The sequence below is a fragment of the Arvicola amphibius genome, chromosome 4, assembly GCF_903992535.2.
Source record: "Arvicola amphibius chromosome 4, mArvAmp1.2, whole genome shotgun sequence".
Taxonomy (NCBI): Eukaryota; Metazoa; Chordata; class Mammalia; order Rodentia; family Cricetidae; genus Arvicola; species Arvicola amphibius.
This window is the reverse complement of record NC_052050.1, coordinates 73,162,186-73,182,601: the sequence shown is the minus strand read 5'-3', so window position 1 is coordinate 73,182,601 and position 20,416 is coordinate 73,162,186. Positions and strand designations below refer to the sequence as shown.

General features: G+C 41.8%; 1 protein-coding gene and 1 pseudogene across 1 annotated transcript in view; both read right to left on the bottom strand.

Moving 5' to 3' along the window:
• Window positions 1–20,416, bottom strand: part of Sgcd (sarcoglycan delta) — a 370,481-nt gene that overhangs the window by 282,781 nt on the left and 67,284 nt on the right. The window lies entirely within an intron of this gene.
• LOC119812761 lies at window positions 19,802–20,133 on the bottom strand (annotated as a pseudogene).

Below are 20,416 nucleotides of genomic sequence, written 5' to 3'. Positions count from 1 at the left end.
AGTTCCAAAGCCCTGGCATGTCTGCCTCCCAAACACCTTGTTCATTCTCACGTACAGAGCTGTCCCTGCCCAAATCCTGTGTGCCTTGGTGCATAATATCCCTCAACAAGGTTCTGAAAACTTCAGTTTATTTTCAAATCCCTACCACTCCATCAAAGCCCTGCTTTCAGTTACCACGAACAGGAAAGCTTTAAGCTTTACAGTTTGTGAGGCAGGTGGGAAGGGAATGAAGGCATGAGCTAACTTCTGCAGAGCATATGGGATTTCACTGAGATGACAGGCCTATGCTATACAGTAGACAAGAAATAAATGGAATGACTCAATGATCAGTTGTGTATTTTATGAAAACCAACATAAGGGTATAAGAATATAGAAATAATAAGGAGGGGGAGTCTTATTTAAAAATTCCTTCATTAAACCTAATACTTCATATGCTAATTTAAAAATATGTTTATGCTTTTAAAAGACTGCAGAAATGACTTGGTGGATAAAGCTCTTGCCCCACTAGCATGAGGATGGCGTTCTCGTTTCTAGCACTTATATAAATGCTGTGTGGGAATGGCAGCTTTCCTGTAATCCTAGTCCTCCGGACTCTGAGATAGGAAATCCACAAAGCAAGCTGGCTAGCTAGACTAGGCAAACCAGTCGGCTCTGAGCTCTACCGAGAGACCGAAGCTTTCTTAATACACAAAGTGGAGAGCAACAGAAAGCATTTGACATCAGTCTGTGTCCTTCTCACTCACACGTACCTATACAAACACATGTACACACACACACACACACACACACACACACACACACACACACTACACACACACGATCAGTAACGCACAAAGAAACAACAGCAACAAAAAGGTGCACCTACTCTTATACCTTAATGTATCCATAAACATCTAGGTATTGTAAGAGAAACCGTACAGCAAAAGAAGTCACCCAAGGGAGACATTTAAGTTGAGAAAGCTGTCTTAAAATCAAACCAATGAAAGCAATCAGTGTTCAGGACTCCCTCCTGGAAGCAGCAGTAATGATCTAGAAGTATGATAAACACAACAACATGTTCTCACTGTATGAAAGAGAAGTTGAACGAGTCCTGGGAAAGAAGGAGGTATAGAAATAATGAAGAAAGATGGAGATGAGGCTGGGTCCCCCAGAAAAGACTGATGGAGAAAATAGTGGTACTGCCATGAGGTCACTTGCCTGTGGTACACAGTCCATAAAAGGGACTCCTAGGAGGTAAGGTAGCAATGAAAGTTCCTAGAGAAGATTGAGGCTCAACTGTGGATGAACTTGGCTGCCATGAAAACTAAAACTATGATACCAATTCCATTTACACTGAGAATTTTGCACTAGACCCAATGCTAGGAATTGGTATTTTTAATTCCTACACCATTTTCTACATAATAGTTATAACGATTTTGGTTTTCCAGAGATCGAAAATGAACCTCGCAGAGAAAGGTTCAGAAATTAGATCAAAATTATCCAACTCCTTAGGGGCAGAATTTATATCACATCTAACAATTTGAAACCTATACTCCTGGGAAGACTCCTGGATAGCACTACCCAAATCTTCACAGTGGTGTGATGGTAAGATTGCCCTACCATTTCACAGGAATAAGAAGCAGAGAATGGAGAAAGTGGAAGAGAACTTAAGGATACCGTAAATGTGGGGATGATGTCACTTGTGCCACTACATACAGTCTAATGAGAGCATCCTAGTGGGTGTGGGCTGATAATAGCTACTGTTTGTCAGCTACTTGGTGCATAGACAAATAGGACTATCTACCTGCTGTTTTGTTAAGCATTTTCAGTAACTCTTGTATGAAGAATGGGATGGTGATGATGCCAATGATTAATAAGGCTGATAAGAAAACCAAAGCTCAGAGTTATTCTGGGACTGGGTAGGGGTGCAACACAGCGAATGTGTATAAGACAAGAGGAAAAAGGAGAACGGGAATGGAAAAGAGTAGGCTGCCAAGGAGGACTCGGGAGGGTCTGGTGATGGTGGAGAATCAACAAGTGAAAGCAAGCAATGGCCCAGAGTTCATGAAAGCCAGAAACACAGGAAATCAAAAGCAAAGTGTTACCTTGAGTGAAAATTGGAACAAAGTCCTCATTTGCAGAGAATATTGAGAACATGTCCACCATTGATTCAGAACAGAGGGACAGTTCAGTATGAAATACTATAGAAATAATAAGGGATATTGTCAACCAACAAGGGCTAGGGATTTAAAGTCATGTCTCTAGTACCCTTCTGGAGAAAGATTTAGTAAGACAGAAGAGAGAAGAGCTTGTCATAAGCTTAGGGATAGAGGGAGCATCAAGGCCATGAACATACAGGTGCTGCTTCAGTCACATAGCCGGATGAAGTGAAGAGAGTAAATGTGGCTTAAGGAAGTAGCATCAGATTCGAAGACAAGTCTGTTTCTTTGTAAAGGATAAAGGAGATCTGACTTTAAATCCTAATATTGTTTTAAAGTTATGGTTTCTTCTCCTATAGCCCCATTCACTGGAGGGGAAATAATCCAAGAATGGAGCCTGGACACAGCAGAAATACTGTGGTCATTATCTCTGTTTCAGAGCTGTGAAAACAGAAGATCCCAGGGGCTTAGCTAGATGCAGTTTTTGCCAGCAGTGAATCTGGTCCTCAGCTCTCCCTCAATAGGCTTGACTTCTTCCCTAGACATGCAGGGCTGTGGTGGGAAGATGGTAACCACTTCCTTGGGATGGAGAATGTTATCCTCACATAAACAGTTTAAAGGAAGGAATGTTTTTCTAGCTCTGGTCCATAGGAAGCTTGCAGCATGGCAGACTGTGAGGATGCATGGAATCACAACACAGAGGGCAGGCGGGAAGCTGGTAGAGGAAGAGGCCATAGGTGAGGTACAATCCACAGCCTCCCACACCACCAATGGTCCACTTCCTGCTGCTAGGAGGCACATATTGAAGTCTCTATTACCTCCCAAATAACCACTGCCACTGGGGACCAAGTACTGTGGGGGACTCACACACAACCCATAACAGGAAAGGGGAGATTCACTAAAGACAGGAGAAGCCAAGGAACAAGGTTGTTACAATACACGATTTGACAGTAGATCAAGCCCAGGGTGGGATGTTGCACAAGAAACTAAGGAGAGGAACGGGAATCTTTGTGTAACTTGATTTGTGTTTCTGTGGTCTAATCCAGATCTAATGTAGAATGGCCCCAACATTTTGTTCTTACTGGGGTCATCATGTCTCTTATAAAATGTTTGGAGGCATTCATGCAGGGAGGTAGAAAGAGAAAAGTCAAGAGAATGGTGAATTTTTAACTTTATCAGGCTGTGGTGTGACTTTGGACTTTCTATTTCTGTATTTGACAGTAACACTGGAATGGGCATGTCGATGTTACTTGGTACAGCTCTCTACTATAAGACCATCATTGAGATAGACATTTATGTCTTTAAATCCCAGTATTGAATGCCATGCTGTTACCTTCTTCTTCAAATGATATGTCATATACTCCTCCACATTTGTTCTGGATCATTATGAGGTAGAATGTGTGCAAACATTAGCATCAAAAGAACAGTCTCTAACACTCTACAGTGGAACAATGTAAGCCCTGTCTACTATGTATTAAATACATAGGGTAATATCAGTGTTCCATAAAGATCACAGTCCTGGGGACTCAGTGGGTAAAGCCCTTGCTGTGCAAGTGTTAGGATCCCCAGTACCCATAGCAAAGGCTAGGTGTGGTACACCCCTGTAGATTGAGCCTTGGGCTGCAGTAACAGGAGGGTCCCTGGGGACAGCCAGTATGACTGAAATGGAGAGGTTTAGGCTCAGTGAGAGACCATGCCCCTGATTCAGGAAGTAATGTGGAGAAGTAACTGACAGAGAAATATATCAGTCTTTTGACTCCACACATTTCCACAAGGGCAATTTCGCCTGCACACTCTTGCATGTACTGCACACACATGCACATATGCCATATGCAGGAACACACACACATCACACACACACACACACACACACACACACACTTGAGTGATTCAGACTCGGTTCTCCAGCTCCCTCATTTCCTGCTCTCTGTGGGATCTTTCTTTCCATTTGCTTTCCCAGTCAACGGAAGCAAAAGCTGAAGTACAAGCCCTGAGTGAGGTCACTCCTGAACTTAATGGAGAAAATTCATTTCTGAGCACACACAAAAAAATCTATCTTATGTCTGTATTTTCTTTGACTCCTGTTTCTGGTGTCAATCATCCCCCCTTTATAAGGATTTACTTTTAATTATGTGTATGAACATTTTGCCTACACATATCTTTGTGCATTCAGTGCTGTTGGGGCCAGAAGAGATCACCGATCCTCTGGAATGGGAGTTACAGATGGGTGTTAGCTCCCATGTGGGTGTTGGGAATCAAACCTGTGTCCTCCGGAATTGCATCCAGTGCCCTTGACTACTGAACCATCTCTCCAGCTCCCTGGTGTCAATCATTCCTTAGTCTTAATCTATTAACCTCAGATATGTTCTACATTGTACAAGTCACAGGAATTATATGCTAGGGGAAGAAGACGTCCCTACCTCAGTGAAGCTCAGACACAAGATGGAGACAGATATGACTTGCTAGACATAGAACAGGATGTGTGCTTCTTTAAAGACAATGAGTACAATATTGTGGGGGGAATTTATGAAGCAGGAAGGTATGGATGTTGGAGAGAACAATTTTGATATTGCGGCTTTGGATTAAAACTACCTCAGGCCGTGTGCTACCTTGTTAGCTTCAAAATCCTGGGCCAATGATGGAAACTCCTTAAGCCTTTGTTCTGTGCTTTTGAAATAGGGACATGGTCCACCTCATCAGATTGTTAGTGGCATCACGTGAGATAATTTGGAGACTTCTGAGATTCGTGAAAACACTCAGTGTTTGATATCAGAGGCCTGGCAGGGCTGAGCTGAGGCAGCACTTGATGGAATCGTGGAGACTAAAGGCAAGTGCTGCCCCATGAACGGGACTGAGGAAGAGGCCGCAGCAAAGTTCGCTCTCAAACAGGCCTTGCCTGAACCCAAACTTCCAAGAACACCAGTGCAGCACACGGAAGCAGCAAGGGGAGGGAAATCGCCCATGGCCTGCAGAAGGCAGCAGCAGGGACTGGACAAGGCAAGGCAGAGAGAAGCATAGACAAGGCCTCTTGAGTACTAAGTCTGGTATGTCTCACTGGGATGGGGGATGAATTCTCTGTGGCAATGAGAAGCTACTGAAGGGTGTTTGTGCTAAGAGCCCAGGAGTTATAACTTGATGCCTCGAGGAAGGACACGACTATTGACAATCCTCCTTATGTCATATCCAAGGTCTCAGGCTCTCGAGTTATTTCCTGCCTTACATAGAATCCCTAACAAGCCAACCATGAACTGAACACATTACAGTCATTCAAACTTCAACACCATGGAGCAGTTGCTGCAGTCATTTCTTCCTGAAAGAGGGATGCCCGGTGGCCTTATTTACTCATCTTTCTTTAGCAAATATAGGGTCAAATACTCCAGATGTTATCCATACACTGGAGTGTATAGAGAATACAGTAAGTGTGTTAACTGACTACTTAGCAGTGAATTTTTGTTCTTGACTTGTGAAATCAGTCTTAAAGTATGTACAAGTACCCACTGCGGGCCATGCAGTTGGTTAGGCTAATGGGTAGGAACTGCGTCCTGTAGCAGGTCTCTAGCAAGATAGGCAAGATAAAAGATGAGTTATCAGTATAGTGGCATTAAGTTTGTGATTTTGGCACTTGGGGTGCTGAGGCAGGAGGATCTTTGCATAGTAGGTTGCACTACTCCCAGGCTAGGGTGGGATTCAGAGTGAGACACTCAGAACAAACAAAAGATAACAGCTATGGAACAAAAAATTACTCAAGGAGCATCTTGGAAGTGGGATGAAAGATTTTTTTTCTCCAACAAGGGATTTAAATATTCTATATGGTGGGAGGTAGGAATAGAGGAGGGAGCTGACATAGATTTATCATCTATTCTTCCTACCAAAGTAAGAATATTTTTTAAAAAGAAAACAACTTATTCTCTGCTCTATAATTTCATTAAAGGAAGATATTCTAAGATCTCAAATGAAAGGAAAGAATACTCAGGATATAGTGTGTGCACTGACCATCTAGTATGGTTTGATAGGTTATTCTGGAATAGAGGCTCACAGCCAAACTGACTTATTATTATTGTCTGACTTCTTGTAGGCTTGAAGCCCAGAAAGAGACCTGGAGTCCTCTACTAAAGGTCTCACATGGGTGGTATGACATTTCACCTGTGTTCTGTCCCTACTGGCACTCAGAGCTGTTTTGAACTGAGGACTAAATCAGTGTCCCACAGCTATAGGATGGAAGCTCCCAAACTCTTGCTGACTGGAGCCTAAGGTCCGAAGAGATGGCTGGAATCTCTTCCACATGGACGCCTTCAATCACACTGCTTTCTCTTTGCTTTCTCTATGAATGGCACTTGCATTGCTACTCTTTGTTGTGACCAAGTACCCAATGAAAAGAACTTACAGCAGGAAGGGCCTTATTTGACTTACAGTGTAAGCAGGTGTGTGGTCCACCCTGACAGGGAAGGCATGGTGGCAGGCGCTTGAGGCAGCTGGTCATATTATTGTCCCCATGGTCCTTAGCTCTGTCTTCTTTGTGCCTATTCTGAGACTCCAGGCCATGAAATAGTGCCACCTATGTTCAGGGTTAGTCTTCCTATCTCACTCCACTTTATTAACTTTATTAACTTCTTCACAGAAATGCCCAGATTTTTGTTTTCTAGGTGATTTTAGATCCCGTGAAGTTGAAATCAAGATGAACTATCTATACCACTTACTCAGATTTAAAATGGCTCCAGCGAGGAGATGATTACTGCCCTCCAAACTTCTTGCTGGCCAGTTCAGCTGGTTCTCTGCCTCCCCTGCCAAATCCTTTCAGCAACAACCTTACTGCGAGTTAACTCCATGCCTGCTAAGTATCATTGGAGGTGTCTGCAGGGGTGCCAGTGAGCATTTTACAAGCCACCTTTAGATTTCTGTCTATCATCCTACATGTCACTCCAAAAAGTAGTGACATAATTCTATCAAATTAATTTTATTGCTTTTATTTCTTGAGATTATAATATAAATACATCATTTCCTCATTCTCTTTCCTCCATCCAAACCCTCTCACCGACTTCTGTTTGTTCTCTTTCAAATCCATTGCCTTTTTCATTAAGTGTTGTTTCTACACACACACACACACACACACACACACACACACACAATACACAATACACACACACGTGCGAGGTGGGGGAAGAACTGAAGGCTTGACCACTCATGGTATGGTTAAGGGGATGGTTTGTGTTGTAGATATGTGAGGAAGAATAGCGGGAAGCATCTGCCAGAGTCCAGAACAGAGAGAGAAGGGAGACTAAACATGGCTGGCAGACTGGACCTGGCCATAAAGAAATAGGAACAGAGGGGAGGGAGAAAAGGGAGAAAGGAAGGGAGGGAGGGAGAGAAAGAGAGATCATGGGAAAGCAGGGGTTGGTGGACACAGGCGACCATAGGTGAAAGAGCAGGTTTATAAGGAGAATGAATAGCTGAGAGGAGGGAAGCCCATGAGCTGGGGGAACTTACGGTAGGGAGGAGGTGAAGAGAACTCAGATGCTAACAGGCACCACAGACAGCCATTTGTCCCTCTGCCTTTTGGAATTTGGGGTATGGCATTTCCTTTGGACGTGATGACACACATGCATGTGCGCAAATACACAAATACAATCTGCTCAGTCTGTAAAATGTTGCTTACCAAATAATTTTAGAAGCTATCTCTAGAGATTACTGAAGTCTAATAATAATAATAATAATAATAATAATAATAATAATAATAATAATAGCAGCTGTGGTCATGGCTGAATATATTTTGACTTATGTCCCCTAAGGGCTCATGTGTTTTTATTCCCACTGTGAAGTAATTAAGAGAGTAGGAACTTCATTCATAGTGTTTAGAGGGATGCTCTTTGGGTGACTAGGATGGAAGGAGTCATCCATAGTGAATTCTCCTTATCCCAATCTTGGTGGCTTTATAAGAAGAGGGAGAGAGACTAGAAGAGTTACACATGTCCCTTCTCTCACCATGTGACATGTTTTGTCCTGTTCAGGTTCTACCAGCAAGAAGAGGAAAATATTTGTTACACAAAACTGAATTTAACATAGTTAAGAAAGACACAGTTTAACCTCCTCCTGCCTTCCTAGAGAGGCCAAAGATGAGAGGCCAGCTGAGGTGGGACCTGGGATGGCAGCTGCTCATGTGTCAGGATGTGATCTGAATTGAAAGAGATAGAAAACAGGAGTGGAAGAACAAAAGGTTCTGCCTATCTCTGGGGAGACCCGCAGTGGAGGGGAGTCCCTGGGGAGACCAGCAGTGGAGGGAAGTCCCTGGAAAGACCAGCAGTAGAGGGGAGTCCCTACAGTGATTTATCAATAAAGAACTCACTTAGGAGAAAGTCATGGATTATGAAAATGTCAAGCTCTTTCGTGTGGGAGGCAAGGGGAAACCCCTCTCCTCTGACACCATACCAAACCTTCTAGAGACTCCATGTGCCTCAACAATGTTTTCTGTGAGACTGCACTTCCTTTGACAAACACTAACTCTCTGAACTCTGCACCAGAGACAGTGTGAACAGACAGCATGTGTATAGAGACAAGGCCACTACGGGTATTTCGGGAGGAGTGGCAGAAGGGAACAGAGGCAATCTTTAGATTATCTGACCTCAATTCTCACGATTCCAGGGGAAGTAACAGTGTCGGAGAATATTTTGCCCTTCCTCCCTTGTTGATTTTTATCTTCTCTCTGACAACTGGAAAAAAAATATCTGTGGAGACTGGACATTTAAAAGTAAAAGCTGCGGGGGAATGTCAAGACCAAGAGCAGTTCTTGAGAAGCATTAACGAATACATCAGTGATAGTTTGAATATAATTGGCACCATAAGCTCATATGGAGTGGTATTACTTAGAAGTGTGGCCTTGATGGATTAGGTGTGGCCCTGTTGGAGGAAGGATGCCATTGCGGAGGCGGGCTTTGAGGTTGCATATATGATCAAGCCATGCCCAGTGTTACAGACCACTTCCTGCTGCCTTCAGGAAGAACTTGTAGCTCCTTCTTTACCTTGACTCCTTCACCAGTTCCATGAGGCCTGCATGCCGTGTCCCATCACAATGAGTGTGGACTGAATCTCTTAAACTCTAAGCCACCCAATCAAACGTTTCCCTTTGTAAGAGGTGCTGTGGTCATGGTTTATCTCCACAGCAATAGCATCCCTAAGGCAGCATCCAAGAGGAACAACGCTCCTGCAATGGAGGCTGTGCTTCTAGAGGCTGGCACAAAGACGCAGGAACAAAGCAGTTCCAGTCTGCTGCTGCTGAGTGAACATACCACAAAAGACCTTGCTTGTCCTTATGTATTAGTTATCTCACAGGGAGTCAGGGAGTAGGGGGAACTGTGAACATAAGATGACGTGCCTGGGGCTGCCTCCCAGTAGGAAGGAAAGTTCAGATTAAAACTCTCCATTGCCTTAGCCCTAGGCCTTTGCTCAAATTCAGCAGAGCCAGAGTTCCCTAAAACCGCAAGCCTTTTCTTCCAAGTGTGGCAACAGGATTATGGAATATTCAATAAAGGGTGATTCAGAGGCACACATTATAGGTCATCTTGACCTGGAGTGCACAGCCTCTTACAGTGCTAGACTACGAATCCTGAATTGTGAAGCTCTGATGTCCTCTGTGGATGGCAGATGGGAGGATGAAGATGGAGAGAGATGGGATGGGGTAGGTTGTGGGTTTGCAGCCTGGAGCTATAGTGTGACACCAAGGAAAAGTGCCATAAGTACCTATAAAATCCTTACAGGAATGCCATACCTGCTAGCCTTCCCCAAAATTAAGGGCTGGAAAGTAGCAGTTGTCATGGAGAAATATGGGTTTTCAATTGCTTGTAGATTTACCATCTGATCCAGCAATTCCACTTTAGGGCTACACCAAGCAGCCTGGGAAGCAGGGACTTGAAACACTTGATGTATCTGCTAGGCACTGATGTCTTATGTATGCGATGGGGGTCTCTAATCAGAGAAAGGATTTGAATTCCCACGGATTCGGCAAGAGTTGTGAATGAAAATACCTGAGAAGAGGCTGTGTCTGGCTGGGAACAGTCCGCAGAGACTGATTGAGTGACTGGAATTTCAGCTCTGTGGAAAGTTTAGAGTTTTGTAGATTCAGAGGCTAATTACTTTTATCTTGGGCGAGTTTTCACCTTCTAGAACAGCTATTTCTTGCCCTACTCTGTATCTGGACTAACTCCTCGTGATAAAGAAAACCATCTAAGAAGCTATTAATAGAACACTAGCTTTCACTGATCCCAGGGTTAAGAATGCCATCAGATAACATCTTAGGCCTATAGTCTAGCTCTCCCAGGCTCATTGTCCCTGCCTCTCTTTTATACAAACCAATGGATTTTAAACTCGCCTCAATTTTATAGTTCTTTAAAACTATAAAAGCCCTGTGAAAGCTATTCCATATTGGATCATGGAATTTTGGATAACCTAAATCTGTGTTCTTGGGTCAGGTCACTCAAAATAGCTCTAGACTAAACTATCTCTTGTTCCCTTTAAGATGAGTGCAGTGTTTCTGATGTCAACAGGGTACACTCTGAAGATGTTATATAATTTAAATAAGTCAGACACAAGAAAGAGAGACACAGTATTTTTCTGTGTATATAGAATGTATCCAGAGTCATCAAACTCATGCAGACAGAAAGAATGAAGAGTTGCAAGGGACGGCAGATGGAAGCAGTGAGTGCTAATAAAAAATGGCGCAACACTTTGGATGGAGACAGAAGGTGGTGATATACTTGGTACCATTAAACTACTGAATTCTTGAAAATACCTACAATGGCAAATTTTAACTTATATATTACTTTCTCATTTTTTTTTTAAAATGGAGCCTTGAAGTCAGGGCTCAGTGTTTGCTAAAGGTCATCTCTCCAGTATATGGCATATTTCTAATACAGGAAGTTCTCAATACATCTGTGACAGTATTGACTATGGTTCAGTCATGTGGAGTCCACTACTGACTTTGTCATAAGGTCTTGTGCTTTCCCATGTTATTTCATGTCTCTTGGTTGTGCTTATAGACTGTCCTCTGGGTGAGCCTGCCCTGTGTGGCAAAGCTACAGAGGCTCTGCATGGCTCCAAATCCTGTCAACCAGTAAAGGAACAAGAACAGGCACCACACACCCAAAGATTATTGACTGAATACACAACATGTCTGGATTAACCACTTACATCAACAGTATACATGACAACTTCATTCTTTTACATGATCCATATGATCCATGGTGCTTTAAGACACAGAGATCTCTAATTCTGCCTGGTTATATATCAGGCATATATATATATATATATATATATATATATATATATATATGCATCAACTTGGGAACTTGATAAGAACATATACTCTCAGAGTTGTTTTGATTTATATTTCTCTGATGACTAAGGATATTGAGCATTTCCTTAAGTGTCTTTCAGCCATTTTAGATTCCTCTGTTGAGAGTTCTGTTTAGGTCTCCATTTTTTTATTGGATTATTTGTTCTTTTGATGACCAATTTCTTGAGCTCTTTGTATATTTTGGAGAATAGACCTCTGTCTGATGTGGGGTTAGTGAAGATCTTTTCCCATTTTGTAGGCTGTCATTTTGTCTTGTTAACCATGTCCTTTGGTTTATAGAAGCTTTTCAGTTTCAGGAGGTCCCATTTATTAATTGCTTTTCTCAGTGTTTGTGCTACTGGGGTTATATTTAGGAAGTGGTTCTCTGTGCCAATGTGTTCAAGTATACTTCTCACTTTCTCTTCTATGAGGTTCAGTGTGGCTGGCTTTATGTTTAGGTGTCTGATCCATCAAAAACACTGATGACAACTTATGCTGGAGAGACTGTGGGGCAAAGGGAACACTCCTGCATTGCTGGCAGAAATGCAAACTGGTATAGCCCTTTTGGATGTCAGTGTGGTGATTTCTCAGAAAATTAGGAAACAACCTTCCTCAATACCATTTTTGGGTATATATCCAAAGGATGCTCAATTGTACAACAAGTACATGTGTTCAACTATGTTCATAGCAGCATTGTTTGTCATAGCTAGAACCTGGAAACAACATAAATGCCCCTCTACTGAAGAATGGAAAAGGAAAATGTGACACATTTACACAATGGAGTACTACACAGCAGAAAAAAATAATGACATCTTGTATTTCTCAGGCAAATGGATGGAGCTAGAAAACATCATTTTGAGTTAGATAAACACAGAAAGACAATTATCGCATGTACTCATCCATAAGTAGTTTTTAAACATAAAGCAAAGAAAACAAGACTAAAAATCACAATTCCAGAGAACCTAGAGAACAATGAGGACCCTAAGAGATACATACATAGATCTACATGGGTAGTAGAAAAAGACAGGATCTTCTGAGTAAAATGGGAGCATGGGGACCTTGGTGGAGGGTTGAAGGGGAAGGGAGAGGCAGGAAGGGGAGCAGAGAAAAATGTAGAGCTCAATAAAAATCAATAATAAAAAAGAATACATACTCTTTGGCATCACTTCTTCATAACTGATCCACTAGGTCGGTGTGATGTTCTGGGACTCTGAATCTTGGTTTATTTGCTTAAGCTATCATGCAAATCAGATTGGAAACTTCAATTACCTCATATGTATGTCTTACTTTGAATTAGCTCATAAGACATATGAGTTCAAGAAATATTTGCTATATATTTGGTTCCTCACCTATAGTGTCTAGGAGATTAATAACTGTTGAGCTAAGTCATCTATTTTCCAATAAGCATAAGACCTCATCCAGTGCTGGGTGACCATATGGCAATTCATGCTAAGTCAACATCTCAAGCACAGAGACCCAAATGTAGCTCTTCATACTTATGCAATATTAGCAGAAGTTGATTATTCCTTTAGGTCCACATCTGTTCTTCCAAATACTTGGAAGATAGAAGAGTTATGAATAACACATTTTAAATCACAGGAAAGTCCAAGAGGCAGAAAAAAACTTGCTGTTAAGGCCAAGCAATGTGTATTTAAACAGACACAGCTGTGGATACAGATCGTGGGAAGTGCTTTAAGCAGGAGTAATGTTACTGATTTGTGCCATAAACCCTTATTTCCCAGGCAATATAGGTTCATACTAAATCAAGTGTAGGACAAGAAGAGTGGTTGGTTTTTTGATGCTCCCAATTCTGCATTTATTATTTTGGAATGAAGTCTAAATTCTGTCAAAATCATCACATTACTTCTGCTCCCAGAGGTCCAGATGTCCCTTTTTAGATGGGTATTTACTAATTTATAATTCACAGACACTTGAGTATAAATTAGGTCAACATTCTCCACTTGATAGGACTCTGGGTTTGAGAAGGTCTTCTTTAATGGGAGGTATTTGGGAAGCGACAGAAAATGCATTTCCTTTTCCTGAGAGAAAAATATACCTCCACAGTAGTTCCAGAAGGATGGTAGCTAGATTAGTAACACCAGAATGACTAGAGAATTTGTTAAACATGAGAATTTTCAGGCAGCCTTCTTTATTAATTCTGAGGAGTGGAATCTAGAGAGGAGTTATTGCTGAGACAGGATCTCACTCTGTAGTCCAGGCTGGCCTGGACCTTACTATGCAGCCCAGTCTGAGCACCTGCTGAGTGCAGGAATTACAGATATAAGCTGCTGCAGCCAGTTGGCAATATATGTTTTTATAACACCTAAAGTCAGCCTGACAGGTACCACAGTTGGGGACCTATGTTCATGATGAAAAGATATCAGTGAGGGTCTTCAAAATATGCATATTAAATCAACCCTCACTCAAACTCAAACACATTAGGCCCTTTTACCTCTGTTCATATAGCATCTATTAAATTCTACACATTCTGTAGTTCGTGTGTTTCACATTAGAAATCACTACACCAAATTATAAAATAGCAAAATAGAATGATTGGATGACTGTCAACATATTGATAGGAATCAATATGCATTGCATGATAATACATATCATACCCCTGAAATATGTTGGTTAACATTTGATAGACATAATCTCTTCCTCCCCAGAACATACTGCCTAAGGAAGAAGTTAGATAAGCAAAAAAATATGCAGAGAACATGACGTGTGAAGTTCATGCAGTGTAGTACGAAGTAAAGGCACATTAAGAAAGCTGATGGATAACTCAACATCATTTGGGCTATTAGTTTGCTTTGCAAGTCATTCTCATCTTTCTCTTGACTTCAGTGTCTTGGTCAAGAGTATCTGCTTCAAGCAGTTATTGGATGATTTCACCAAGGCATGCTTTCAAAAAGGACAGTGTATAAAGGCCCTGAGAAGGTCATACTAAGGCTAGTTAGCCTAGTTCAGTACACATCTCTGCAAGTCTACTTTCCCTTGGGCCCTCTCCTCCTCTGAACCTCCAAAGTTAGGTACTGCTTCAGTGACTGAGCTGTTGAAATCCAGTTGGCAGTTGGAGAAGTGGTAAAGGAGAATTTGTCTCTTTGGACAAGAACCCATATTTGTATCTAGAGAAATATTACCATCTGTCCTACTGCATTAAAATGGTTCAAGTGAAAAAATCAGCTTGTCATCTTTGTGGATATAGTACCATAGTAGTGTTGAATATATGATAAGCATTGGAGTAGATATTAGTATCGACTTCACAGGATACAGAAACACCAATGAGACTAACATCTAGGCATGTGAGGGATCTTCTAGATTGGGTTCATTGATGAAGAAAGATGAACTCTAATTATGAGTGGAGTATTCTATGGGCTGGATCCTATGCTGACTTTAAAGGACTAAACAAGCTGAGTACCAGCTTACATCCCTCTCTGCTTCCTAACCACTGATCCAGTGTGACCAGTTGTCTAATATTCCTGCAATAAAGGTTGTACCTTCAAACTGTGAGCCAAAAGAAATTCTTCTTTCCTTCAGTTGCTTTTTATGAGTTTTTGTTATAGAAGTCAATGAAAAAAGTAATGATCTAGTAACCAACAAATATATTTGCTTTAGAGAGCAGCAAAATCTCCCATTGATCTTGCCCAACTTTTGTGTAAATAGGTAGAAACTAACTGGAAAGTTGACATAAAATTTAGTTGTATAAATCCCCAGTACAATAGAACAGAGCTATCCTGGAGGACTTTGAGAAATAAAGAGAATGTTCCAGGTCTATGCTGTTCAATACAGTAGCCTCTAACTCCTGAAAGCTTGAAATGTGGCCAAGAAGGTTAAGAAGCTGTAATGGCTTTTAAGAACTGAAATTTAAAAACCTCTGAATGTCCAGTGGCTAACATTTTGGTAATACATTTAGTAATGGGGACTCTGCTAAAATCCTTAATATACAACCTCTCTCTGAGTTTGCTCTGGAAAATTCTCCCTACAACCAGTTGGGACAGAAAGGGGCAGGGACAATATGGGATCACAATTTTATGGACCACACAAGCAAGTAGCCCATATGATGTCCCCTTCTATTGCATGGATAAGACCAAGCCACTGTTGCCATTTGAATACAAAAGTCTTGGAGACATGGTTTCAGAATATGCCTTGAGATACCTGCTACCTGAAAGCCCACATCCTGGAACACTCAGCTGGCTCTCTGTGACTAAAATAAGAAGTCCATTCTCTAGACTTTCTGTTGCTTCCAACTCTCTTTCAGTACTAGTCATGGGCTGTAGAGCTGTCTGAAAACTAACACACCATGTCAGTCGCTGTCCATCAGAAAGTCAGGAGTCTATGTTGTTATATTCTTGGGAGCATACCTTTGCAGTCTTTAACAGATTATTTGGGATTGTTATGTGATGTTTTGATCTCACTCTGACAATAAAGTTTGCTTTGAATCAGGGGGTGGAGTTTAGCTACTAGCTTACCAAAGTTAATGAGAGGTTTTGGAGGACTTAGGACCAATAGAGAGATAGGAAGTAGTAGGTCATGGCTTAGAGAGGGTCTTGGTCCTTTCTAGGTGGAGGAATGAAAGGGACAGGAGGTCACTGGTGGCTTCTCCGCTGCTTCTCTGATCATTTAGGTTCTTATACTGATAGCAGACTCCTGAGTTTGTATTGATAAAGAATAATTAGCTAAATACATCAGGAGGGTGGTGAACTTTAGCTGCCCCCACACTCTGCATTCTCGGTTCTTTATTTCTCATATTGAACTGCACTGTCCTAGCCAGCCCAATAATCCATCATTATCCATGCCTGAAGAGAAACACTCACAATCTTCTCTTACTAGAGTTATGTCTTCCAGGAGACAGATCTGTAGTTTAGAAAGGGGATTCCATGAGGGTTAATCTTCAGGTCAGTAATCAACTAACACACACATTTCTTGGTAGGTCTATGAGAGAATTTCCAAGAATAACAGAGGGTGAAAAGTCCTTTCTCGAGGGAAACAACCCTCCTGCAGGGTCCAGATATTAATGGGTGTGAGGCAGAAAACCGCCATGTCCTTGCCTGCTGTTGCCTCTTTACTAATGAATGTGTTTATCTCTGCTGCTGTTGACATCAGACTTCAGATTCTTTGAGCTCCAATGTTGACTGAAGGGCAGAGGCTCACACTCCAAGAATCTTCCAGATCTCTGTTGTCAGATTGGACTGCTGAAGCATCCAGTTGGATGGACTGAGCTGCTTCTGGCGTCTCAGGCTTTCTAGAACCCTGGTGGCTCTGATGCCCTACCCAGCCCATATCAACTTAGCCATTCTATCACTGACTGTTAGCTTTGTGCCTCTAGATAATCCACTCAGCACAGACCCCCGGTGTCCCAGCAGAAGGAATCACCAGTAAGAGACCTTCAGGCAGTGCCTTGAGAGACAGGCATCTAGCCAATAGCTCTCAAATCCTAAGAATACTGAACAAAGGGATTAAAGTAGTTTGGACTCTGGTCCAAATGAAAAAGGTCAGTGTGTTACTAAGTCTCGCCTCTGGCAGCCTCAGGACAGATTCAAAGCCATTTCTCAGTAGACAGGAGAAATGGAGAACAACAGATCTTCTGGCCAGACATTCATCAAATTTGCCCCTGCCCTTAGTTAGGGGCTGTCAAAGAAACTTGCTTCTTCCCCATGCTTATGTGGAACTCACCGCTTAGAATGTCACTTTTCTTGTGATGACTTATGTACTGCTGTAGGGAGGGTTCTGCATTGTTGAGGAGCTTGTTAAGCATCCAAGTCTTGGCTCTCTGTAGACTTGGAGGTGCCCCAAGGGTCAGGCATGTGTTCTGTCATCCTGCGTACAAGCATCTCCCCAACAAAGTACATAGAATCTACCCTTCCCCCACACATCCATCATGTAGCTAATCAGTTTTGTCATCAAGCTCCATAAAACTATTTTTGAGAGATCCCAAGTTTTGGAATCTTAGATAGACCACTCCATCTCTCTGAACTTTGGGTTTGTCTATTGTGACACTGTTTGGCAGATTGCAGTCTGTGAGCCACATACAATCTGTGTAGACTGTACACTAGGAATTGCTTGTTATATTTTTAAAGTGTATATGTAAACGAAAGCAGGATACATGATATGAGACTAATCTGGTACTTCACAGGAAATGTTTGTTGGTCCGTGTAATAAAATGAAAACAATAAACTAGACGCAATGAAATGTCTCATCTAAGCATCTTCCTTTTCCATACTTTATTGGAGTCATCTTTCTAATGAAGACCTTGCAGGACTCCCTGGCACTGATTTTTTTTTTTTTATAACTGATTCCAGCTCATGCAGGTTGGTGCTGTTGTGGGAACTGATCAACATCCGTTCCTTCTCCCTGGCTGCCTCCTAAAGCCCCTGAGGCTGTAGATAAGTAGTTTGATAGCCTTCACCATAGCGCCAAGAATCGGGTACACTCATAGTTTGCTTGGGAGTGAACGCAGGGCTTAACACTGGCTAGATATCGTAAATAGCTATAGCGCCAAGCTATATTCACAATCCTTGACTCTGATTTGCTTTTGGGAGACAGTAAAACACAGTGGTTAGAAGTTTGTTTTAAGAGTCAGAATCTTTAGTTAGGTTAAGTCCTGGCTCTTCCTATAGATATTTAAGTTATTTAATGTAATATGTAACCTTAATTGTCAATTTGATTAGATTTGGAATCATCGTGGAACACATCCTTTATGTATCTACATGAGTATTTCTTAAAAATACATATACAAAGGCTTATCCAAGGAACAAATGTGGGTTGCTGTTCCATGGGCTGGGGTTCCAGACTAAGTAGAAAGGAGACAGCAGGGGGAACACCAGCATTCATATCTTTCTGCTTCTTGATTGTGGATACAGTGTGATGAGCAGCCTTATACTTCAGCTGCCAGGTCTTCTCCACCATGCTGAGCTGTACTCTTGCACTGTTAGCCAAAATAAACCTTTCCTTTATAACTAGTGTGTTGTCTGAGGTTTTCTGTTCTGCCCAGTTCCCACAGTTGTTAAGTCCCAAAGAATCACACAGAAGTCTACATTAGTTATAAACTCATTTACCCATTAGCTTAGGCTTCTTATTAACTCTTATAACATATATTAGCCCATTATTCTTTCTTATTACTTCTTATTATTCAGTACTTTTTTTAGTGAGGCAGTCACATCTTGCTTGCTCTGTGGTTGGGCCAGGACTGCATCCTCTTCCCAGAATTCTCCCTGTTTTTCTTGACCCGCCTCTACTTCCTTTCTGGTTGTCCTGCCTATACTTTCTGCCTGGCTACTGGCCAATCAGTGTTTATTTAAAATAAAATTGACAGAATACAGACCATTGTCCCACACCACTAGTGCACTGTCCTATCTAGTTATATGTCAACTTGATACAAACCAGAGTTATCTGAAAGGAAGGAACCTCAATTAAGAAAATGCCTCCATAAGATCCAGCTGTAAGGCATTGTCTTAATTAGCGATCAATGGGAGAGAACCCAGCCCATTGTGGATGGTGCCAACCCTGGGCTGGTAGTCCTGGGTTCTATAAGAAAGCAGGCTGAGCAAGCTGTACTGAACAAGTCAGTAAGTAGCATTCCTCCATAACCTCTGCACCAGCCCCTTCCTTCAGGTTTCTGCCCTGTTTAAGTTCTTGTCCTGACTTCCTTAAATAATGAATGCCAATATAGAGCCATCCATCAAATGAACCTTCTCACCTTCAGCTTTATTTTTGGTTGTGGCATTTTGTTGTCGTATGTAGAAGGAAGCTATGGGGCTGTGTCCCGCCACCCAGCTAGCTTTACCCGAAATAATTACACGGAAACTGTATTCTTTTAAACACTGCCTTGGCCATTAGTTTCAGCCTCTTATTGGTTAATTCTCACATCTTACTTTAACCCATATTTAGTAATCTATATAGCACCACTAGGTGGTCGCTTACCAGGAGAGATCTTAACCTGCGTCCATCTCGGAGAGGAGAAGCATGGAGGCTGCATATGGCGACTGCCTGAAGCGTCTCCCCAGCTCTGCTTCCTTTCTCCCACAATTCTGTTCTGTCTACTCCACCTACCTAATTTTCTGTCTCTTAAAGGGCCAAGGCAGTTTCTTTATTAATAATGAAAGTAACACATAGACATTTCTCCTTTTTCTGTTTAAACAAAAAAGAAAGGCTTTAACTTTAACATAGTAAAATTACATGTAACAAAAACAGTTATCAAGCAAGAATTACAGTTACAATATTTAAATCTATTTTATCTTTTATCATAACTAAGGAAAACTATAACTATTGAACCATTCCTCAACTCCATCAAATTTTTTTTCAAGAGCACAAATCCACTTTTATTTATTTACTTTTCATTGGTTTAAATCTGGGATGGGTACAGCATCACATGGATTCTGTGTCCAATGGCCTTTGCAGGAAGGTTGCTTTGGAATTTGGCATGGACCATGCCACTGTTTCCATGGGCCCAAGTTGCCTTCCCCCAGATCATCTGGTTTTGTTTGGTTTGCCTCCAGGTGTCACTGTATTGTTCTTTGCTTAATACACAAAAGTGCATCTCTTGCCCAAGTAGAATTCAGTTTCATCTCGGGCATAAACGCCTTCAATTTTAAGGAGAGCCGTGTGCTCTCTCTGGTTCCGGAGACCTCGCTTATAGCCAGCAAACATGGCCTTGCACCACAGCCTTCCAGACATATTGTCTTTTAGAAGTCCTGTTCCCAGCAGGCCTCCACAGGCGCCAAGATAAGGTAAGCTTAACTAAGATATTCACCTCATCTCTCCAAATAGTCCAATTTAAATAGTTCAGTTAGGGATGACCTCCCCCCACAGCCTTGAGCAGAATGACCAACATATTCTAATGTGTCCATTGGTAGGACTACCTCTGTTATTGAAAGACTGTGTTTTCCACACCCTCTCTTCTGCACACGGTTCTTGAAACTGCTTCCATAATACCACAATTCAGAGGTCAGTAAGTCAC